This window comes from Hylobates moloch, unplaced genomic scaffold (assembly GCF_009828535.3).
Source record: "Hylobates moloch isolate HMO894 unplaced genomic scaffold, HMol_V3 SCAFFOLD_1, whole genome shotgun sequence".
In the NCBI taxonomy this organism is placed as follows: domain Eukaryota; kingdom Metazoa; phylum Chordata; class Mammalia; order Primates; family Hylobatidae; genus Hylobates; species Hylobates moloch.
In genome coordinates this window covers 99,279,453-99,290,941 of record NW_026652276.1, presented here as the reverse complement: position 1 = coordinate 99,290,941, position 11,489 = coordinate 99,279,453, and positions in this window count along the sequence as shown.

The window sequence follows — 11,489 nt, the reverse complement described above, 5'->3', positions numbered from 1 at the left end:
CGGGGCGGCCGGGCAGAGGCGCTCCTCACTTCCCAGACGGGGCGGCCGGGCAGAGGGGCTCCTCACTTCTTCCCAGACGGGGCGGCCGGGCAGAGACGCTCCTCACTTCCCAGTTGATGGGTGGCCGGGCAGAAGCGCTCCTCACCTCCTAGACGATGGGTGGCCGGGCAGAGGCGCTCCTCACCTCCCAGACGATGGGTGGCCGGGCAGAGGCGCTCCTCACCTCCCAGACAATGGGTGGCTGGGCAGAGGCGCTCCTCACCTCCCAGACGATGGGTGGCCGGGCAGAAGCGCTCCTCACTTCCCAGATGGGGAGGCCGGGCAGAGGGGCGGCCGGGCAGAGACGCTCCCCACCTCCCAGACAGGGCTGCGGCCGGGCAGGGGCTGCAATCCCAGCACCCTGGTAGGCCAAGGCAGGCGGCTGGGAGGCGGAGGCTGCCGCGAGCCCAGACCACGCCACCGCACTCCAGCCCGGGAAACACCGAGCACCGGGTGAGCGAGACTCCGTCTGTAGTCCCAGCACCCTGGGAGGCCGAGGCGGGTAGAGCGTTCGGGGTCAGGAGCTGGCGACTAGCGTGGCCAAGATGGCGGACGCGCGCCGGCAGGCAAAGAAAAAAAAAAACAGGCAGCGGTGGCGCGCGCCGGCAGCCCCAGGCAGTCCGTGGCGCGGGGCAGCAGCGAGACGAGGAGATTGCTGCCCGGGCCACAGAGGGAAAGGAAAGAAAGAAAGGAAGGAAGGAAGGAAGGAAGGAAGGCAGGCAACTGTCAGTTGTAAACTAAAAATCCTAAGCCTCCCGTCTGACTGAATGAACCCCCTCTTGGCTAAGGGGACTCTGGAGAAACCTGAAAAACAAATTTCTGGCCATGATGGGCTAAGTTAAGACATGCCTCAGGTGCACCTCCTACCTTTTGAAGTTTAGACACAACAACTGCCCAACATTAATATTAAAATAGAGACAACAGGATTAACAAAATGGGCTCTGACAATAAGATACCAAATCATAAATAAGACCTAAGGCCATGACAGACCTTAAGTCACACACCCTTACAGGTCAGTCTGATGCAGTGAATTAGCTAACAGACTTCCTGTCCTTCAGGGATGTCCTAGAAAGAGGCTGTAGTGCTGCAGTTGTCCACTTTCCCGTGGTACCTGCATATCATGCAGACCAGTCTGCAAGCTGAGGAGCAAGGGAGCCAGTCTGAGTCCCAAAGCTGAAGAACTTGGAGTCTGATGTTCGTGGGCAGGAAGCATTCAGCACAGGAGAAGGATGTAGGCTGGGAGGCTAAGCCAGTTTAGCCTTTTCACATTTTTCTGCCTGCTTTATATCTTGGCTGTGCTAGCAGCTGATTAGATGGTGCCCACCTAGATTAAGGGTGGGTCTGCCTTTCCCAGCCCACTGACTCAAATGTTAATTTCCTTTGGCAACACCCTCACAGACACACCCAGGATCAATACTTTGTATCCTTCAATCAAGTTGACACTCAGTATTAACCATTACAATACCCATATATATACACACTTCTAGAATTATTTGTCTACCCATCTATATTTATATTCAGCTAAGCATGAATTAATACTGATGTCTCCAACTCTAATCCAGCTCCGTGAGATTCATTCTAGCCTTCCCTCCTTTCTTATCATCTGTAATTTTCTTCTCTGATAGAAACCTGGCTCTCATCATCCACAATCTGTTTGTTTATAACCCCATCATACACACAAAGCAGATTCAGAATTGTTAACCTGTATCCCAGTGAGAAATTTATCAACTGGAGGATAGTGTTTGTGTACAATTCCTTTTATTTTTCACGTTATGTTTTTCCATCAAAACAGCATTTTCCAAAGTTATTCAGCTCCTTCCCCTACCACTCCATTCTTCAGTGAGATTGTGTAATAGATTTGTAATATAGTTAGAGTCTTCCTCAGAGTCTGCATTTCATCCTGGAATTCTTCCAACATCCTGTTTAATTTTTAAAATTTTGTGTATATAATAGTTCACTCCTTGTTGATGTATGGTTCTATGGGTTTTGGCAAATGCATGAGTTATGTATTTATCACTCCAGTACCAAATAGAATAGTTTCATCATCCTATCATTACCCTGTGTATCCCCTTTGTAGTCATCCACCTGCCCTCCCATCCACCTGTCCTCCCAATGTATTCTGCATATATTGATATAATCATATGGTTTTTGTTTTTGGTTCTGTTTATGTGATGAATTACACTTGCTGATTTGCATATGTTGAACTAACCTTGCATTCCAGGGGTAAAGACTACTTGATAGTGGTGGATTACCTTTTTGATGTGCTGCTGGATTAGATTTGCTAGCATTTTGTTTGTTTGTTTGTTTTTTGAGATGGAGTTTCGCTCTTGTTGCCCAGGCTGGAGGCAATGGCATGATCTCGGCTCACTGCAACCTCCGCCTCTTGGATTCAAGCGATTCTCCTGTCTCAGGCTCCCGAGTAGGAGGGATTACAGGCACATGCCACCAGGCCCGGCTAATTTTTGTATTTTTAGTAGAGACAGGGTTTCATCATATTGGTCAGGCTAGTCTAAAACTCCTGACCTCACGTGATCCGCCCTCCTGGGCCCCCCAAAGTACTGGGATTACAGGCGTGAACCACCACACCCAGCCAAGTATTTTGTTAAGAATTTTTCCATCTATGTTTTTTTTAAGGATATTGACCTGAAGTTTTCTTTTTTTTGTTGTGTCTCTGCCATGTTTTTGTATCAGGATGATCCTGACCTCATAGAATGAGGTAGGGAGGAGTCCCTCTTCAGTTTTTTGGATAGTTTCAGCAGGAATGATACCAGCTCTTCTTTATACATCTGGTAGAATTCAGCTATGAATCCTTCTGATCCTGGGCTTTATCTGGTTGATAGGCTTTTTATTACTAATTCAATTTTGTAACTTGTTATTGGTATGTTCAGATTTTTAATTTCTTCCTGGTTCAATCATGGGAGATTGTATATTTCCAGGAATTTAGCCACTTTTAGTAGGTTTTCTAGCTTGTGTGCATGGAGGTGTTTGTTATACTTTCTGAGGTGTTTTTTTTTTAAATATTTCTATTGGGTCAGTAGTAATGTCCCCTTGTCATTTCTGATTGTGTTTAATTGGATCGTCTCTCTTTTTCTTTATTAGTCTGTCTATTGGTCTATCAATCTTACTTATTCTTTCAAATATCAACTTCTGGTTTCATTGATATTTTGTATGGTTTTTTTGCACCTGAATTTCATATAGTTCAGCTCTGATTTTGGTTATTTCTTGTCTCTTACTGGCTTTGGATTTGGTTTGCTCTTGTTTTTCTAGTTCCTCAAGGTGTGATATTAGGTTGTTAATTTGAGATCCTAGCTTTCTGATGTGGGCAGTTAGTGCTATAAGCTTTCCACTTAATACTGCTTTGGCCATGTCCCAGAGATTTTGGTATATTATATCTTTTGTTCTCACTACTTTCAAAGAATTTCTTGATTTCTGCCTTCATTTCATTGTTTACCTAGAAGTCATTCAGTAGCAGTTTATTTAATTTCCATGTAATTGTTTAGTTTTGAGTGCTATTCTTATTATTGTTTTCTATTTTTATTGTTTTGTGGCCTGAGAGTGTGGTTGGTATGATTTTGGTTTTTTTGAATTTGTGGAGAATTTTTTTTTTATTATTATACTTTAGGTTTTAGCGTACATGTGCACAATGTGCAGGTTTGTTACATATGTATCCATGTGCCATGTTGTTTTGCTGCACCCATTAACTCGTCATTTAGCATTAGGTATATCTCCTAATGCTGTCCCTCCCCCCTCCCCCCACCCCACAACAGTCCCCGGAGTGTGATGTTCCCCTTCCTGCATCCATGAGTTCTCATTGTTCAATTCCCACCTATGAGTGAGAACATGCGGTGTTTGGTTTTTTGACCTTGTGATAGTTTACTGAGAATGATGATTTCCAGTTTCATCCATGTCCCTACAAAGGACATGAACTCATCATTTTTTATGGCTGCATAGTATTCCATGGTGTATATGTGCCACATTTTCTTAATCCAGTCTATCGTTGTTGGACATTTGGGTTGGTTCGAAGTCTTTGCTATTGTGAATAGTGCCACAATAAACATACGTGTGCATGTGTCTTTATAGCAGCATGATTTAAAGTCCTTTGGGTATATACCCAGTAATGGGATGGCTGGGTCAAATGGTATTTCTAGTTCTAGATCCCTGAGGAATCGCCACACTGACTTCCACAATGGTTGAACTAGTTTGCAGTCCCACCAACAGTGTAAAAGTGTTCCTATTTCTCCATATCCTCTTCAGCACCAGTTGTTTCCTGACTTTTTAATGATTGCCATTCTAACTGGTGTGAGATGGTATCTCATTGTGGTTTTGATTTGCATTTCTCTGATGGCCAGTGATGATGAGTATTTTTGCATGTGTTTTTTGGCTGCATAAATGTCTTCTTTTGAGAAGTGTCTGTTCATGTCCTTCGCCCACTTTTTGATGGGGTTGTTTGTTTTTTTCTTGTAAATTTGTTTGAGTTCATTGTAGATTCTGGGTATTAGCCCTTTGTCAGATGAGTAGGTTGCAAAAATTTTCTCCCATTTTGTAGGTTGCCTGTTCACTCTGATGGTAGTTTCTTTTGCTGTGCAGAAGCTCTTTAGTTTAATTAGATCCCATTCATCAATTTTGGCTTTTGTTGCCATTGCTTTTGGTGTTTTAGACATGAAGTCCTTGCCCATGCCTATGTCCTGAATGGTAATGCCTAGGTTTTCTTCTAGGGTTTTTATGGTTTTAGGTCTAACATGTAAGTCTTTAATCCATCTTGAATTAAATTAATTTTTGTATAAGGTGTAAGGAAGGGATCCAGTTTCAGCTTTCTACATATGGCTAGCCAGTTTTCCCAGCACCATTTATTAAATAGGGAATCATTTTCCCATTGCTTGTTTTTGTCAGGTTTGTCAAAGATCAGATAGTTGTAGATATGTGGCATTATTTCAGAGGGCTCTGTTCTGTTCCATTGATCTATATCTCTGTTTTGTTACCAGTACCGTGCTGTTTTGGTTACTGTAGCCTTGTAGTATAGTTTGAAGTCAGGTAGCGTGATGCCTCCAGCTTTGTTCTTTTGGCTTAGGATTGACTTGGTGATGCGGGCTCTTTTTTGGTTCCATATGAACTTTAAAGTAGTTTTTTCCAATTCTGTGAAGAAAGTCATTGGTAGCTTGATGGGGATGGCATTGAATCTATAAATTACCTTGGGCAGTATGGCCATTTTCACGATACTGATTCTTCCAACCCGTGAGCATGGAATGTTCTTCCATTTGTTTGTATCCTCTTAATTAATAGTTTTCTTCAGCCAAAGTTTGAGAATACATCTTGGAAGAACACCAGCCACAGGAGCCTCTGTGACCTGTGCTTTTTCTAAAGAGGGTTTTGGGAAGTTCACAATTTAAAGGAGAAAGAGCAAGCAGGAGCGAGAAGAGGGAGAGTGTGTAGGAAGTGAGACAAATGGTCACATTCTTGCAAGGCTCTGAGAAGTGCTCAGCAAATCTGCATTTTGCATGTGAAAAGAGGGCATAGAGGAAAAAGTCAGTTATATATTTGTATTGTGATAAAGAAATCTCCATTTTACATAATATAATGCAAACATGTGGAAAGAGAGAGTAGAGGCAAAGTCAATTATGCATTCAACTCAGATTGGGTGGAGGGATAATTTCTTGGTCTTGTCCTTGTCCTGTGTTGGCCAAGATAAACTGGAAATTGACATTGTCTTGGTAAGTGAGATTCAACAGAACTTGGTTTTAAGGGCTGGTTCATGGGGGAAAGGAGGATATGTATCCTAAAAGATTTAGGGACTCATAAGGAACGTCCTTGTGAGAAACTTATGAGGGAGGCCATCTGGGGAGATATGTGGCCTTCTATCATTTTGGGAATCTGGCTTTCTTATGAGGTTATGACACAGCATTGTGAAATTACAGCTATATGATTTGAACTAAAGGAAGGCAGTATTGCATGACTCAGTTTCCAACCATAACTTTTCATTTTGGTATAGTGAATTTGGTCAGATTTTTGGTCTTAATTTAGTCAAGATAATTTTTTTTTCATAAAGGACCACAGTATGTTTTATTACGTGAAATGTGTTAAAACTTTTGTATGAAAAGATACCATAAGCAAAGTTAAAAGACAGGAAAGAGACTAAGAGATTTGTACAAGGATTAATATAGAGAATCTATAAAACGTCTATAAATGAAGGATTTACTTGATAAGTGAGAAAAGGATATTAATAAGCAATTCATAGGAAATGAAGTCTGAATTATCAGTAATATGAATGAGTAATTGACAATGATAAGCATGAGAAGTTCCTCAGTATTGGTAGAAGTCAGGAAAATGCAAACTAAAAAGATGCCATTTTTATTAAAATGGCAAAAATTACATTTAAAAGCATAGATTGGCAAAGATGGAGGGAAAGGATACTTTTTTATATAGCTAGGGAGTTTGTAAATTAATAAGGTTCCTTTGCAGAGTTAGTTTGGCAGAAAATGGGCATAAAAAAAGATAACTTTTAAGGATAGACATGACCATTTTATATGTCCTTTAAAAAATTTGATCTTTTAATTAATTGTTTAGAATAAAAGGTCACTAAAATTTTAAATTTAGAAGTCTTAATTCAAAGGCTCCCACTATTTTGTCATTGACAATTAGAATTTCTAATGAAGTATTTATTATAATAGCACATAGAGAGAGAGAGAGGCTGGGAAGGTGGCTTTGTTATGCAAAGAAAACCTCATAGGTAGTAGCCCTCAGAGTATGTGTCAGATCCTTTTCTACTCTTCCCTAGATTCAGACAAGGGAAGTTCTGGTAAGTCCACATTAAAATGTGTCAAAGTTGGGAGGCTGAGGTGGGAGGATCACTGGAGCCTGGGAAGCAGAGGCTACAGTGAGCCAAGATGGTGCCACTGCACCAAGCTGGGTAACAGAGTGAGACTCCATCGCAATTAAAAAAAAATGTGTAAGCTGGGTGCAGTGGCTCATGCCTGTAATGCCAGCACTTTGGGAGGCCAAGGCGGGCACATGACCTGAGGTCAGGAGTTCGAGACCAGCTGGCAAACGTGGTGAAACCCTGTCTCTACTAAAAATACAAAAATTAGCTGGGCGTGGTAGTGAGTGCCTATAATCCCAGCTACTCAGGAGGCTGAAGCAGGGGAATTGCTTGACCCCAGGAGGCGGAGGTTTTAGTAAGCTGAGATTGCCCCATTGCACTCCAGCCTGGGTGACAAGAGCAAGACTCCATCTCAAAAAAGAAAAGTGTCAAAGAAATATATTTTGGGTTGCATATTGATTTTTCTTAACTGGCTGGGGTTTCTAGAGGGCTAAATTGAAACTTTGTAGCTGTGGGAATTCCAGTAAACATTAGAGGGGGCCACGAGTTGGTAAAACCCAGTGGAAGGTAGATTGAAACTCAAAACAGAAAGTTATCACACAATTTACATAGGGTCAAGATCTCCAAGCATAAGGGGAAGTTATAGCTAGCTGACAATAAACCTTGATGCTCAGCTACCAAATTCCAAAATCAAAAGCCACATCAGCTCCTTACGTGGAGATGGATCTCAAGCTAAAAACTGTTCAACATTATGGAAGCAGAAAACTCACCTTCCTTGTAGGAAGTAAGTAAACACTCCCAGAAATGACCTCTATGGCAGAAGAAAATTCAGGTCTCAAGCAACATTTTGTGGGAGATCAAGGATCTCTAGAAGGAGAAGCTCCCAGACCTCAGCACATGAGCCAATTGGTTAGAGTGATAAAAAGCTCTAGATGGTTCTGTCACACTGATGGGAAAATTTCTGCAGGCTGAGGGCCAAACTGCACTCAGTGAATCCCATTGTGGTCACCAAGGTGTTAACCAAAAAGTGACTGAGGCAGGTGTCTTGATTGATAGAGGTTTATTGAGTCAAAGCTTGAGGGTACACCTGGAAACACATGAGCCACAGGGGTGGCTGTGACCTGTGTTTTTCCAAAGAGCGATTTGGGAACTTGCAAATTTAAAGAGGAAAGAACCAGCAGGAAGGAAAAAAGGGGGGAAAGAGTAGGCAGTGTGGTAAATGATTACATTTCTGTAAGGCACCAATTAGCTCTCATCAAATCTGCATTTTACATGTGAAAAGACAGAGTAGAGGAAAAAATCAATTATGCATTCATGTTGTACTCAGAAAATCTACATTTTACATGAGATATACATGTGAAAAGAAAGAGTAGAGGAAAAGTCAGTTACATATTCATCTCAAGGTAGGTGGAGGGATGATTTCTGGTCTTGTCCTTATTCTGTACCTCTGATAAGCTGGTAATTTACATGATCAAGGTGTGAGTCAACAGAACTCAATGATAGGGCTGGTTTATAGGGCAGATGTGTAGAATTCCATGTGAGCGACTTGTGAGGGAAACCATCCAGAAAGATATGTAGCCTTCTATTGATATAGGAGCTAGAAAAAAATTATTTAGGCAGATAGTGAGGGCAAAAGGGTCCTCAGCAAGGCTTCCCTTGTAACAAAAAGCAGCCCCCCTCAAATCATTTCTTTTCTAACAAAGAGCAGCCTGAAAAAATCAAGCTGCAGATATCGATACGCAAGCTGGAAGCTTGCACGGGTAAATGCTGGCAGCTGTGCCAATAGAAAAGGGCTACCTTGGAAGCTGGTTATGCTCAACATGGAGGCCCTATCTTCCCTTATCTTTGTCACCCAATTTACAGTAAAAAAGCAGGCAACATAGTGCCAGCCAGGTAGAGAACCCATCTGCATAATTAAAGATTAGGGTGGAGCAGACAACTTCTTCACGTGTTATGCAAACAGTACACCTAGTCCTAACCAGTTTTTTATGTGCTGTGCAAATGGCGCACCTGGTCCAACCAATCTTTCGTGCCCTATGTAAATCAGACACTGCCTCCTCAAGCTCATCTATAAAACCTCCTGCACTGTATCGCAGATCAGAAGACCCACTGGGGACCCCCTCTGTCTGCAGGAGAGAGCTTTTCTCTTTCTTTCACCTATTCAACTTCTGCTCTTTTTTTTTTTTTTTTTTTGAGACGGAGTCTTGCTCTGTCACCCGGGCTGAAGTGCAGTGGCCTGATCTCGGCTCACTGCAGGCCCCGCCCCCCGGAGTTCACGCCATTCTCCTGGCTCAGCCTCCAGCGTAGCTGGGACTGCAGGCGCCCGCCACCTCGCCCGGCTAATTTTTTGTGTTTTCAGTAGAGACGGGGTTTCACCGTGTTAGCCAGGGTGGTCTCGATCTCCTGACCTCGTGATCCGCCTGTCTCGGCCTCCCAAAGTGCTGGGATTACAGGCGTGAGCTACCGCGCCTGGCCCAACTTCTGCTCTTAATCTTACTCCTTGTGTGTCCGCTGTAGGGAGACCCCCTACATCTGTGGGACAACAAACATCGGGTATTACCCCAGATGAATGATGCCGCATTGCTATTGTTGTCGGAATGTGGCTTATGTATGAAGCTATTACCCAGGGCTGTGAAATTACAGCTATCTGTCTGGGGAAAAAAGGAAGGCAGTAATGTATGACTTAATTCTCAAGCTCAATTTTCCCTTTGGCATAGTGAGTTTAGGGTCTCAAAGATTTTATTTTTGTTCACATACCGAATATGCATGGAGTTTCCTATGACACGCATATTCCCCTTGCAATGCTCAATTCCCAGATCATCTTTTTCTTTTAGATAGCCTCTCTGTTTGTTACTTAGGTTGACAAGAGCTTTATCCAAACAAACTCTGGGCTGAGATTGTTCTCTCTGCAGTAAAATAACTCAACATAGCAACAGCTCTATCCAATGCAAGTTTCCAGAATACTCACCCCCACATTTCTCCATATTTTTCATTACATTCTCTGTCAAATTTCCAAAGACCCTGGCAGAAGAAACAAAATACAATTCAATTATTATTTCAAATGTATACTGAATGCTACATTTAGCCAGGGCAGAAAAGTCAAATCCAATGACGTTAGGCTTGCTACCATTTACTGGCAGTTAGAGGGAGTCTTTTTTTTTTTTTTTTTTCTGCTGCCCAGGCTGGAGTGCAATGGTGTGATCTTGGCTCATTGAAGCCTCCGCCATCTGGGTTCAAGCTCTTCTCCTGCCTCAGCCTCCCAGGTAGCTGGGATTACAGGGGCCCGCCACCACGCCCAGCTAATTTTTGTATATTTAGTAGAAATAGGGTTTCACCATGTTGGCAAAGCTGGTCTCGAACTTCTGACCTTAGGTGATCCTCCTGCCTTGGCCTCCCAAAGTGCTGGGATTACAGGCGTGAGCCACTACGGGAATCTTATTCAGAGACCTCTTAAGGAAAAGGAGAGAAAATAGAGAAGATATTTGAAATGGAGAATTTAAAGTCACTTTAAAATTTTCTCTAACTAGTGTAGATATTGAATGACTTACTTTTGTCTATGAACACTAAGCAACTCATTGTCTTTCTGATGTGTTTTCATTTCTGCATATGTCGTCTCTGCAATCTCATAAACCCCTGAATTATCACCACCATGGGAACATGAAGAAACTGAGGCTGAGGGAAAGTGAGTTAGTGTCTCAAGGGAATGTGCAATCTTTTATCTCCTCGTTCAGCATCCTTTTCATTTATCTCTTGTGTTCTCTCTAGAATTCTAGCTGAATTAGATAGTCAAAAACATCAGGGACCACTTTTAGTCTAGCAGATTTAAATAAAAGTCCAAGGCATTTTGTTGAGCGAGAAAACGAGTGAGTGGGCAAATGACAGAGTGGACTCACTTTCCAGTTTTCCAGCTTAACACATAATAAGTGTGGAAAATGCCACCTCTAGATGTCAGACACAGCACATTACAATACTTAGAGTTTTCACTTCTGACACTTAAAAACAAAACTTCCTGCTTCCACGTTTCAGTTTTGATGTTCTAACTAGGCAACATATGGCCCGGGAAATGTGGATTAACTAAAGCATTGATCTGGGAATATGAAGAGAAAATTATTGCTTTCTCGGAGGATAAAAAAGGATGAAATTCTTAAGTGGTAATTTCGCAATGAAGGCCTCAGTTGGGAGAATTAGAATCTGAAAAACAAGCCTCAGGTCTGTAAGACAGAAAACCTGAGTCAGCGAGAAACCTGTACACAGGCTTTCTTACTGGCCATGTGGACATGCATTTGTGACTTTCCACCATGGCCCCAGGCCCTTGGTGGAGCATCAGACCAGGGTAGCCACAAGGCTCAGTCAAAATTCGTAGACTATGAGACACATATTACCTCCTGTTTAGATAATTAAATTTTGAATAAGTTTGTCAAATTATCCCCTTTCTAGCTATTTGGTTAAGTAATTATGCCTTTCTTTAAAAAAAAAACAGAACTCATTTTGTGGTTAAATATCTGAAGTTGATGGACAGCCACCATATTGTCTTCATTATAAGCACTCACTGCTCAGGCTCACTCATAGGGTGCTGCCTTTGAAGAAAAGCAGCAGGAAAGCAGAACCTTCTTGTTCTTCCTCTCAAATCTGTAAA